The sequence below is a fragment of the Anser cygnoides genome, chromosome 3 (assembly GCF_040182565.1).
Source record: "Anser cygnoides isolate HZ-2024a breed goose chromosome 3, Taihu_goose_T2T_genome, whole genome shotgun sequence".
NCBI classification, from domain to species: domain Eukaryota; kingdom Metazoa; phylum Chordata; class Aves; order Anseriformes; family Anatidae; genus Anser; species Anser cygnoides.
The window spans coordinates 85,182,217-85,194,623 of NC_089875.1; the positions used below are offsets into that span (position 1 = coordinate 85,182,217).

At 40.9% G+C, this 12,407-nt stretch overlaps 1 protein-coding gene and 1 long non-coding RNA gene across 2 annotated transcripts in view; both read right to left on the reverse strand.

Moving 5' to 3' along the window:
• The window catches only part of CYB5R4 (cytochrome b5 reductase 4), a 100,227-nt gene that overhangs the window by 49,013 nt on the left and 38,807 nt on the right, over positions 1 to 12,407 (reverse strand). The window lies entirely within an intron of this gene.
• On the reverse strand, positions 177 to 11,495 carry LOC125184845 (uncharacterized). Its single transcript, XR_007169349.2, has 3 exons — positions 11,342 to 11,495; positions 3,928 to 4,013; positions 177 to 669 (listed from the first exon to the last, which is right to left on the reverse strand). It is a non-coding gene; the product is annotated as an uncharacterized lncRNA (long non-coding RNA).

Below are 12,407 nucleotides of genomic sequence, written 5' to 3' on the forward strand. Positions count from 1 at the left end.
GATGTGTCTCTGCTTTATTCCATCTGGAGATTTTGCATAAGATCCTCCCCTTTTTAATTTCTCTCAGAAGCTTCTGAGCATGTATTTATATGCTCTGACTTTAATATTCAAGATACTAAAATATTCGCTATAAAATATATCCAAATATTAATTGTATTTTATACCCAGTTATAAACTATGAGGTGCAGTGTTTGACCTTGATATGAACACATATATTCTGGTTACTGCAAAGTAGATGACAGCAAACTTTCTCTGATAGGCATAAACTTGTCATTTTTAAAGAACTTGAAGATCATTATCGAAGAGTTTTTAAAGTTGCATGTTACGTGTTTTTATCAGTTTCCTGTGCTCAGTGTTTTACTGATTTCTTTCCTCTCTGAACTGTAGCCACAGTCTCATTATCACACATTGTGTTCTTATACATTCTTGTGTTCATAATACAAAACACAGAATTGCAAATCAGTGTGATATCATATTATTCTAAATTTTCTTGTCTCACCTTTTAAATTTTCTCCTGTCAGACTTTTTTCATTACTATGCTTTAAGAATTCCATGGATCCCACTTGCCAAGTTACCAAGGTGGCTTTGCTCTTTGGAACACAAGTCTCCCAACAATTATCATTTTCTTAGTCAGCCAAGTATCTCTCTGGCCTCCAGGCATTACTGCAGCTTAAGGAAAAAAAAAAAAAAAAAGAATCTGAATTTTTTCCATTACTTTCACCTATTGTCCGTCTTCTTAACCTAGCTCTTTACCCAAAATAACAGTTTGGATCAAGCTCTATTTTTTTTTCTTTCCTTCTTGTTGAAATACTTCATGGCTATACTACACATTGTAGTCTCACCAGTCATTTTTTCTTAGCTTCACAGAGCATATATACATACATGTGTACACGTGTATATATATATATAAGAAATATATTTTAAAAACACTTCTACCTGAATGAATATGAGCTAGTCAGAAAGTGACACATACAAAATAGAAACTCTGTCAGATATCTGATGTATATATATGTGTATGTTTGTAAAAAACTTAGGTACTTACATATATTATAGACATATATTTAAATGGTGCTACTGTTAAGAAGAAAAATTTTAAACGCAGAGAGTGTTCAGAATGTTTTCCAGATGAAATGCAAATTTCATCATGGAAATGATTACCTCGTGTATTCATTATCTCACCACTGCAAGAGATCACTCATACTGCACATGACATTAGCGTTAGGCGAATACTCCAAACTAGAATATTGTTTGAAATGCATACCAATTGAACAGCTGTTTGTCTGAAACAAGTATTTTAAATACATTTATGCGTGTATATTTGAAATCATTTTTATTTATTCACTGATTTACTTAAAGAGGATTGAAAGGACATGAATAGAAAATGCTGGGCTAATTTGTGCAAATATTAAGTGAATTGTCTGTTAAAGCAACTCTTACTTGTTCTGTTATATATGTTGTCAAGCACCTAGCAAAGTCTTTTGTTTTGAATTTTGAGCTATGTTAGCTATGACTGAAAACTAGGGCTATGTAATAACTGCAGAGTAGGTGGCGGCTTCTTTTCCTGGTGCATTTTCTGCTCTTATCAGAAAAAAAATCTTGTGCTGATTGGCACCAAGCTGGCAATCTATAGAGGATTCAATGGGCTCAAAAGGAAATGCTATATTAAAGCCTGCCCTAGCTCCCTCTGAAACCTGCAGTCTTTTTACTTTTGAGCTCCAGGGGAGTCACGTCAGCTCCCAGCTGTTGCCCCACCATCAATAAACACATTCCCATGAGTGAGGGGGAAAGAAAGTGCATGTTGACACTGCAAGATCTCTGCCTGTGCAGCCAGGCAAAAAGAAAACACCAGCTTCTGAGGACCCATCCTTTCACTGAACTTCTTCAAAGAGCTGAAGAGCTGAGATGCACTTCACAATAGTTTATATCCAAAAGCAAAGAAACAGCACTTGTTTATCCCCACACTGAGGCCAAGAAATAATTTATTCAAAGAAAACTGATGGAGCTTTTTCTGAGGAGTTGGTTTCTCTTTCCATTCCTACTGCTTCTCTGTCCTCCCTCATTGTTCTTTTCCCATGGCAGGAGAGCAGGTGCAGGGCAGAGTCTGTGGCAGGTAAAGATATTCTAGTGCTATAATTATAATAAACACTTAAGTGTAAAATACCCAGAGGTTTCTGGATACACGTATAGGAAGTTCCACACAGTTTTCAGTTCCTTGCTCTCACTCTACATCTCACATCAACACTAACATCTTCAGTCTCCTGGAGAATTTCAGAGGTACTTTGGGGGAAGCAATGTCCCTGGGAAGTATTGGCTTGACAAGGTTTCATAGTTCCTTGCATCCAGGGTGTCCATAGCATAGTGAAACGGGAGAGGGAACACTGAGAATATTCTGCAAAAGCAGCCGCTCTGATCTATCCCAGCACCAGGACAGTTCACAAAATGGCACCAGCCTCACCCCCTCCAGCACACCTCTAGGTGCTTGTGGCAGGCTTGGATCATGGCTGGTGGTGGAGAGATACGTGGCAGGAGAAGCAGCATTGTGATTTTCATGGGCTTTATATAAAGATGGCATTTCCTCTCAAAGTGAGAGAAATTTGGAGGAATAGCAAGGATGGAAAGCAGAGGTAGCACAAGATTTCTGGGAGAACTCCCTGGAGGAGGAGGACATGGGGTTTCTTCCTGCGGCTCTCGCAGTCCTTGGCTTCTGTGCTGCCTGTGCAAACCACTGCGACAGTTGGGGGAATGGTTTCATCAGACAGGATGCACGTGTGACAGGAGAAATTAGCTCAGCTCAATAGCATGCCTTGCTGAACATGGGAGCCGAGAATAGAGTTTTCAATAAATCATTTACTTAAAAAGACTCACCTCTGTGCACAAGAGTGCATGTTTCCTTATTTTTGTAATAGGTCTGTGAACAGGCTGTGAAATACTTGAATTTTTGTTTAAAATCACATATCTCTATTTTCCATAAATTATGCACAAGCTGTTTTTGCAGTTCTTCCTAACTGAACTCACACGGTCTCAGTGAGACGGACAGATTCACCATGTGTCTCTGTTCTCTTCCTGAGCTGGACTTTTATGGTTAAGTTTCCCATGAGGATATTATACACATTCATCTTTATCAGTTAAGACTTCTTTTTCCCTGAACATCTTGAGTATTGTGTTTAAGAGTCTTTGTTTTCATAGACCAGTATTCCAGTAAACAGGATAAAGGCAGACAGAGAATAGATGAAAACCACAACTTGAAATGTGGAGTGGAATGAGTCTGCCAGCACTTAAGGTTAAAAGAAGACCATAGAGGAGATTTTAAATGGAGGATTGAGGAAAAGATGACAGGTGCCAGAGAGCATACAAGTTGGAGTGACTCATCATCTACGAGGTAAAAGCAGAAACACTCTGCACGTGTGAGAGAAAATGACAAAAACCAGATAGGAATCAACAGAGACAGGTGCAAACATTCCACATAAAATTGGGCATATGAGAATGGCTTAGATCAAGTTTCCATATAAAAGTGCTCTGTGTCAATGCCAGGAGTCAAATAACTGAGATGAGTGAACTAGCACATTTAACTTTAAATGTTTGAAATAAGAGGCATCTGAGAAACTTGCTGGAAGATATTCAGTGGGATACTGTAATACCAGAGTGCAAATATATCTGAATAACAGAGAAGATTGAGAGGAGGAGTCAGCACTAAGTTTTAAATTGATAAGAACAAAAATGTGCCATAAAATAAATTTGTTTGAAATTTGGGAATGGCAGGCACAAATGAGTTGTCCTGCTCTTGGAGGTCAGGCAGGCATATCTAGAGGAGCCTCCACCCCACCCCAAGGCAGAGCACCAGAGAGGTGGAGTGAGCCACCCTCTGTAAGTGCCTGTCACTCCCTGTGATGAGGAGCTCATGAGCATGAGCTCAGACAAAACACTTACCTCCTCAGGGAGCCACATCAGGCATGATACAGCCACCTGATGATCAGGGCTGTACTGCTGGAGTCTTGATGGGGTGGTGACAACCACTGCAAAACAACCACAGATTAAAGGCAAAATCTAAGTTGAAGAAGGAAGCCAGTCCTAAGCTGAATGAGTCAAAAGCAAATGGCAGGAGCTGTAAAAATAAAATAAAGGTAAATATTTTATATTTGAGGGAGTAAATATGTCTTGCACAGGTGGAAGTGACACTTCACCAATGTACAAGGTGATTAAGGTATCTACAACTCATTAAAGTGCAGAAATCAAACAGAAACAAAAGCTGTCATTGCTGTCACCTTATGAGCCTATGGTGAAACTGTGTTGATTGTTGCATGGAATATTGCTCCATTGTCACAAAAAGAAAATACAGTATAGCTAGAGAAGGTACAGGAAGGCAGCAATTAGGATAAGAGACTGGAAACGCCATCTGGGTAAAGACAGTAAACATTACAGGACTCTCCAGCTTAGGAAAAAAATAAAATAATGAAGTGCAAATAAAATTAAAGAAGTGTATTAGATATCTGTAAATTGTTAATGATACAGAGATAGTAAACAACTATTTCTCATAATGTGATATCTAGAGCCATCATATAAAATTGCCACGTAGCAGTCTTAAAATGAATGGAAGATGCTTTTCTATACAATATGTAATTGAACTGAGAAACACAGCCACAGGGTGCAGTAGAGACCAAAAGCACAGAGAGGTTTTAAAAAGGATCAGACACAGATAAGACAGATATGTCAGAGAGTATTAAATATGATCACTTGGCTATCCTGTCTGACTTAGGAAGTCGGGGTAAGAACTGGTGTTTTCCCAGGGCTGGAGCCTGCAGGTGGGCTGGCCAGGCGCCTGTCCTGCTTGCAGTAGAGGTTCCTATGTCCTAACCGAAGACACAGAGTAGCTGAAGGGAAAATTGGGTGGTTATTTTCTCCAGCCATGCCTATCAGGTAATAACCTTTGATTATTGCGGTCTGGGCTGGATTCCAAGTGTTGAATTCAAGATGAACAGCTCCAGCTCAGTTATCGTATCCCAGGGGCTTTCATTTGTAAATGGAGAATAAATACGAATACCAAGTATTTCTTTATTGCACGAAGCGCAGCAACTCAGTCTGATTATTGCAACGATGACAAACATCTTTAACTCAGATGAAATATATGCCTTCCAGGGCACAGTTCAATTATTTCCACTTTCACATTCTTCTGTTCCAGTGAGAATTTGGTAAGAAAAACATTACCAGCATCATTGTTATTTTCTGACCAACGTCTCCTCTCTTTGCAGTCCTTACTCAGAAAACACGGAAAACGATGCTGTGCTTATCTGCCTCTTTCTGGTGGCTCAGTGCGTTCTGTGACTTGTCTTGAGACACCATAAGCCAGGAACGATAAACTTAATTAAGCTCCTTAAGCAACAGCATTCTGGCTCAGTAAACATTAACACTTCCCCTCATGCCTGAGCAAACACAGAGATCTGGTCTCAGCCTGGGAATAGTTCAGAGCGCTAATACAAACAACACAACTTAAGCCATTTCTGCAAATGGTCCTGAAAGGTTTTCTAACAAGTGTTAATCACACTTCTCACTTGGGAAAATAATTTTACTCTGCTGTTCCGCATTGTACAAGTGGAGTCTTTTGTGTGGATACATGGAATGATTTATTTGAGAAAATGTGGTGATGAGGGGGGAAACCTTTGCTAAGAAGCTTCTAACTGGTCCTCCTAGAATAAAAAAATAAATAAAAATAATAGACTGCAAAATCCCTGATCCTTGCCTCCATCAAAGATCATAGTAGCTAGAATTTAAATCTGCAGGTATTCCCCAGTGACATGGGCTAGATCATATTTTTTTTAAGATTTCAACAGCCTCACCCTACACAGTCCATAGGGGTCAGAGTTAGTTTTGTCCAAGTTTGCATCTGCATTTTATACAGCTTTATAAAGGCACTTGTGCATAGGCATGTGTGTGGTTATGCACGGGTTTGTACGTGGATCAGTAAGGGCCAGCAGTGGCACACCAGTGTTTCCCAGAAATTTCAGATGCCCGTATGAGCACAGAGTCACAGAATGGCCGAGGCTGGAAGGGACCTCTGAATAACCTCTACTCCACCCCCTCTGCCGAGCTGGATCACCTAAAGCACGTTGTGCAGGGTGGCATCCAGGTGGGGTTTGAATATCTCCAGAGAAGGGGACTCCACCACTTCTCTGGGCTGCCTGTCCCAGCGCTCTGTCACCCTCACAGTACAGAAGTGCCCCCTCATGTTCAGCCAGAACCTGCTGTGCTTCAGTTTGTGCCCGCTGCCTCTCATCCTGTCACTGGACACAACTGAAAAGAGACCGGCTCCCTCCTCTCGACACCCTCCCCTCAGATATTTATACACATTGGTGAGGTCTCCCCTCAGCCTTCTCTTTTCCAGGCTAAACAGGCCCATCTCTCTCAGCCTGTCCTCGTACGACAGGTGCTCCAGGCCTCTCATCGTCTTCGTAGCCCTCCTCTGGGCTTGCTCCAGTAGCTCCATGTCCCTCTCATACTGGGGAGCCCAGAACTGGACACAGCACTCCAGGTGTGGCCTCACCAGGGCTGAGCAGAGGGGCAGGATCACCTCCCTTGGCCTGCTGGCAACACTCTTCCAAATGCAGCCCAGGATACCCTTGGCCTTCTTGTCCACAAGGGCACATTGCTGGCTCGTGGTCAGCCTGCTGCCCACCAGGACCCCCAGGTCTCTCTCTGCAGAGCTGATCGCATCTCCATAACCGATATGGTGGAAGTGCCGTGCGCTGGCATATGTTTGGAGCCACCAGGCCTCAGGGGAGGAGGGCATTCTCAGGGTATGCTCAGAGAGCAGCAGCATTGCAGCCCTTCATTCTTAAACTCAGTCCCAGGAGGAGGATTTGGGAGAAAAGAAGTGGCAGAGTGATGGGTCATCAGTGGCGCCATGGCTGAGGTCCTGGGGCATGGTCTGTGATGCTTCCCAATGGGTTTTGGGAAAGGCAGCTTTGGAGCATTGTGGGGATATGTGCGTTGCACTCTGGCCCAACGATTCATCACAAGTTCAGTAATTTTAACTTATCTTTACTCTTATCTTATCTCTTTACTCAGCTTACTAACGGAGAAAGGCTGGGGAAGAAGAGAGATGTTTGTGGTTTCCAGTACCTTTGAAAAAAATACAGTTGTGCCTCCTATTGCCTATATTTCTGAAAGGAATGGGAAAACCTGTTATATTTATCTGCACCACCAAGATTCTTTCACTGTAGGATCCCCTTCAGTAAATACTACAAAATTTGGTAAACTACATATTTCTATAAACTACATACTCTTTATTACTTCTATTCCATTCAAACTGGATGCAAAGAAAACAGATCCAGTTGTTGAGCTTTTATATTTGTCTTGTTTTGTCCCAATGTTAAAAGGCAAATTTTGTGTGGCAAAACCTGAAAATAGGGGAATGTTTGCATCCAAGATTATTTTTCCTTTGAAATACAGGATAAGAATATTATTTAAATAAGTCTTTGAAGTTTTATGTGTGCTCAAGGCTCAATTGACCCAATTAATATTCCTTTTAGTCAAGTCCATTTAGTCCTTATCCTTTCATTGACTCCAAACTATGTCTTGTTTACAAGTACCCATATGTTCAACAACCAAACTTTTTGGTGTATGTGAATTTTGTGTCACATAAGTTCTTCAGGAAAGTGCTGCCTGGTTTAAAGGTTCACTATTATTTCACTTTCTTTGTTTGCAGCTATATTTTGTTTCCTCTCAAAGTCCTACTCTTATCCATCACTTTTGTTCCCTTTTATTGTCAGGCCATTGTCTTAGGGAACATGGGCTAAACACCAAGCACGCCTTTGTTAGTTGGTTGTCCTTATCGTTATCGTCAGAATCATTTCCTTTTACATTTGCATGTCTGACTTGCCTTCTCGAAAGTCAAAATTATATTACAGTCAGGACTGCTGTGGATGTAATGTGCACAGGAACTTCCTATTCATGTCCATAGAGTTGTTGTGTATCTTAAGCTGAGCAGAAAAACAATCCTCTATATTTGAAGAGCTAACTTTGGGGATTAGGTGAGGTAGATGATAGACTTGCCTTGGGACTCGTCCCTTTTATCTGCCTTATTTACCATCCAAAAGGGGTTAGTGATTCTTATAAATCATCTGGGAGATCCCAGCTGAGCTCCGGCCCAGGATAAATCTATTTAACTGTTATTAAAGGGGCTGGAGCAACTGAAATTTATGCCTTCAATCTGCCCAGAAAATGACCTAATCAGGAGGCAACAGGCCATCCTGATGGGGGAGGGAGGAAGGCTTTCAGCTATTCCAAGGACAAGCTTTCTGGTGGCCAGGAAAGCATTTCCAGATTCACTGGCCATAAGATAGTGGAGAGTATCTCCTGAATCTGCAGAGGCAGACAGGTCACAAGAGGACGGTAGGAGTCCAAACCCTCTCAGCAGGATCCGCTACATCAGATGGGGAAAAAGGTGTACGGAGGGGGACACGTGGAAAAACACCTGCAGGGATGAGCGACCAGAGAGGAAGCTGAGGTGCTGGACTGGCAGAAAGAGGACCCCAAAACTGGGTATCCACCAAAACCTCCTCTGTTGTCCATGTCAGGAGGTTGCTATTAAATGTGTGAGAGTAATTTATGTTCACTGGTGTGATTGTCCTGAGAGGAGGAAAGACATGCTGTTCCCAAAGTCTTCGTCCACCAGTTTGGTTAGAACCTACTTTGTAGCTCAAAAATTAGTCTTTTTTTTTTTTATTATTTGCCTAAAAGACTTCTTTCTACTGGAGCATTTGCTGTCTTCTTTTTTCCTCCTTGAGAACTTCCCTTGCCAACCATGTCACTGATGAAGTGGCTCTCAGAGCTGACTCTACCTTATTCTCCTGCTCATTCACCTTCCTTATAATCAGTTTATTTCTACACAATTTCTGAGTTCCAATTTTAAACTCCGACTCATGGCATTTCTCCAGTAACAGAATAACCCACCTTTTCTCCAGAGATCAGTATAGAAAAGAAGCGGTGCGTGCTGTCTGACTCTCTTCCCTCATTATCTCAACAGTTAGTATGAAATCTTTCATTTTCTATTCTTCACTGTAAACCTCAAGAGGTTTACAGCGTATTTTGATAACCTCTGCAATTCACTGAGCAGAGCTGGCTGTACCTTCATCCAGCAGAATGCACAAAAGTAGGCAAGGAAAGAACAGAGTTTCAGGTATGATTGCTTGCAGGTACAGAGGCTGCCTGTCTTTTTGCCAAGCAACATTGGTGAAAGACTCAAGGTGAGGGATCTTATAGAGGATGAGCTTCATGTGTTCTCATAACCCATGGAGACTTTATATAATATTATTCTTAGGTTGTATATTTCCATAAAGTAAAATAAAAATAGATTGAAAGTACATTCATTGCTCCAGGTGCATAAAAACATAGCAGGAAATCTGCAGATCATTGTGTTGCACCTGATGATACCCTGTATATTTTTTTCTCATAAAACCTCTCCTTTGTGATACAGAGGTTCTGTGTTTATAAGAAAAAATCCATAGTTACTGATGCCTTGATTTCTTTCTTTCCCATTTTTTAATTGGATTTTTTATTTCTCATAAGCCAAATTTCACTGCCTGTGCTAATATTGACTGGACAAAAGTGCAGTGGAAGGGAACAGTGGCTGGGATTGAATACAATCAAGACTTCTTCAGGATGAAAGGATATCAAAACCACAATAACACCCTGACAAGAGAGCAAATTATAACAAGGCTAGTCCTGGGCATTCAGTTCCCAGAAGGTCCCCCTGAATTCCATGAACCATGCTAGGATGAATAGTGCCAGCACCTCTCTTGCTCCATCACATCCTGAGGGATGGTTTGCACAATCTTTATTCAGGAAGCAGAAAGCCAGGGACCAAATTTTCATTAGTAATCTCTAGTTTTGTCTGAAGTCTGAAGAGCCTTGCTTAAGACATTCAAACACTCTGAGCCTGGTGAATAAAGTATCTTTCAGTAAGTAAGGGATGCTGACACTTCTCAAAAATCTCTGACAGAAGCAGATCAATTTGAGATTATATTTCTTATGTCTAGAACATTGTGTTTTCTAATTCTTTTCTGTAGTTGAGAACTGAATGTTTTACTATATCCCATTTGATACCTTAGGGCTGACTCTATATCATATAAACTGAGGAAAAAGATTACACAATGTGGTTGCCTGTGTTCCTAAGTCAAAACGAGTTTTTCCATCAGTGAGAACGGCATCATATCATAATTCCCACGACAACTTGTGATGACAAACAGGATTACAATCTGTGGTTCAGTAGAGGAAAGAAATAGTGGAAGGAAACAAAGTCTTAAGAAACAAAGACCCTGTTTTCTTTCAGCTAGATTTTACAGCACAAAATAAAACAACATCCGGAGAAATTTGATTTTGGGGGTCCCTGACAGGCATTTTTTTCTGGGGTGTTTAATCATCTTGTGTTTGTCACAATCATTAAGGCACCAGGCTTCTGGCTTGCTGGCTGTGCAAGTACAACTTTATGTGTTGTATATATCATGATACAAAGTAGAAGAAATAAGGATTCTGAAAAATCAAAACCTAACTGAGTCTAAGGTGGAAGAAAAGAATGTAGGTCTTAGACCTGTGATTAAATCTCCTTTAGTTAACTTCAGTGGAAACCTGGACTCACAGGGCTACTGGAGCATGTAAGACAACAAAAGCCGAAGCTCTGTGATGTTACAAGTCAGGAGCCATCTCTTTAACTTTTCAGTCATGCAGAAAGCCACAGAAATATCTATGCAGTCTGTTCTAGCATAGATTTATTTACAGTGGGCCCTTGATTAAAAAAGCATTTTAGGTATAATTCAGTTTAGCATGCTCTGTACTTTAATGCTTATTCTCTTTTCCTGCTTTACTAGCTTAGACACCTTAGAGATTAACATTTTTTTAAAAAAAACTTACTGCAATCAAATCATTAGTTCAGAACCAACCACCAGTAAAGACTAACTCCTGAGTTATGGTCTCACATTCTTTAAGTAAAGCACTGTCCTTTAAATAAACTCTACCACATTACAGCTATAATTCCCACGTGGTTATCCCCTGGGGAAGCATCATCAAGAAGATATCATTTTTCCCATGCTCAGATCAGCTCACTGAAAGCAGCTGCCTTTGATTTCAGACAGCGCTAACCCTCCAGGCCAGGCGTTTGAGGGGATTCCTGCCGTTTCAGGTGCAGCGCGGCACAGGCTGTGGGTTTCCCATTGCACTGTTGATGGGATCTGGCGACAAAACCTCCCTGTCGCTCGCCTTCCTTCGTGACCCCACTGTAAACATCTGCTTTCTCCATGCTACCCCCAGAAGGAAGGAAGTGATGGTTTGGAAAGCTAATTGCGTTTCTTACCAGAAGCCAGGGAAATGCCCCTTCTCTCCTCAGACTGCAAGGTGTTTCATTTGATATTTTCATTGTCACCTGTGTGGCTCACGGAAGGAGGAGCAGAGGAGCTCTCACACAAAGCAAGTGCATTCACAGATTTGCTTCATAATACAAGCAGTAGTTTCCCAAATGTACGCTAACAGTTTTATTGCACAATGAACACATGGGTGGCTTGTGTTAATGTTGCATCTATTGAATCCCTGCTTGTCTAGGGAACCTGTAATTATCATATATAAAAAGCAGAGAGATCTAAAAGGCTCAGTGGTGATATTTACTTGTTTCAATCCAATGTCTCTTTGATACTTTAACAGAACAGCTGCTCAGCTGAAAGGAGAACTGCGAATGGAGGACCAGGAACTGCTCTCAGCCTGTGCAAGGATCCAGTGTGAGTGAGGCTTCCCAGCTCTGGCAGTTCCCCGAAGGGCTGACTTGGTTCCTTTAGGAACTCACCTTTACTTATATGTTTATGATTATGTTGCTCTTCAGCTGCTATTAATTATAAAAATGGGAGGGGTTCATGTTTAATATTTCCCATTAGTATTATATAACTTACTTCAGAATGTGAGATCACTTAAAAGGATGGAGAGATTATATACGGTTGCTCCAAAATAGTAAAAATGAGGTAAGCTCACACAAAAGTACATTAAGCTAAAAAGATGCTGCCAGGTAATTTAAGTCCAAAATAATATCTAAGTAGTAGATTTCAGTGTCTGTGAGCATATAAGTACTAGTACATATGATTAGTATATGTGAGTGTATGCCTTTCTCTTGGCTGGACGTGATTTTTTTCTGCCTGCTTGGCTATTGTGGACAATTTGGTTAAAGCATCAGATGTTTTTTTAGAAAACCAACTGACAATGGAAATCTTTTAGAATTTATTTTAATGTTTCAGCTAAAGTAGCTGTTGCTTTGGTTCACATACACAGTACATAACCAAACACTTAAACCAAGCAGAAATAGAATCAGGCTAGAAGAAACCTCTTGTCTTAATGACCAAATGATGAATTTTAACACTGTCAGAACTGGAGCCTTG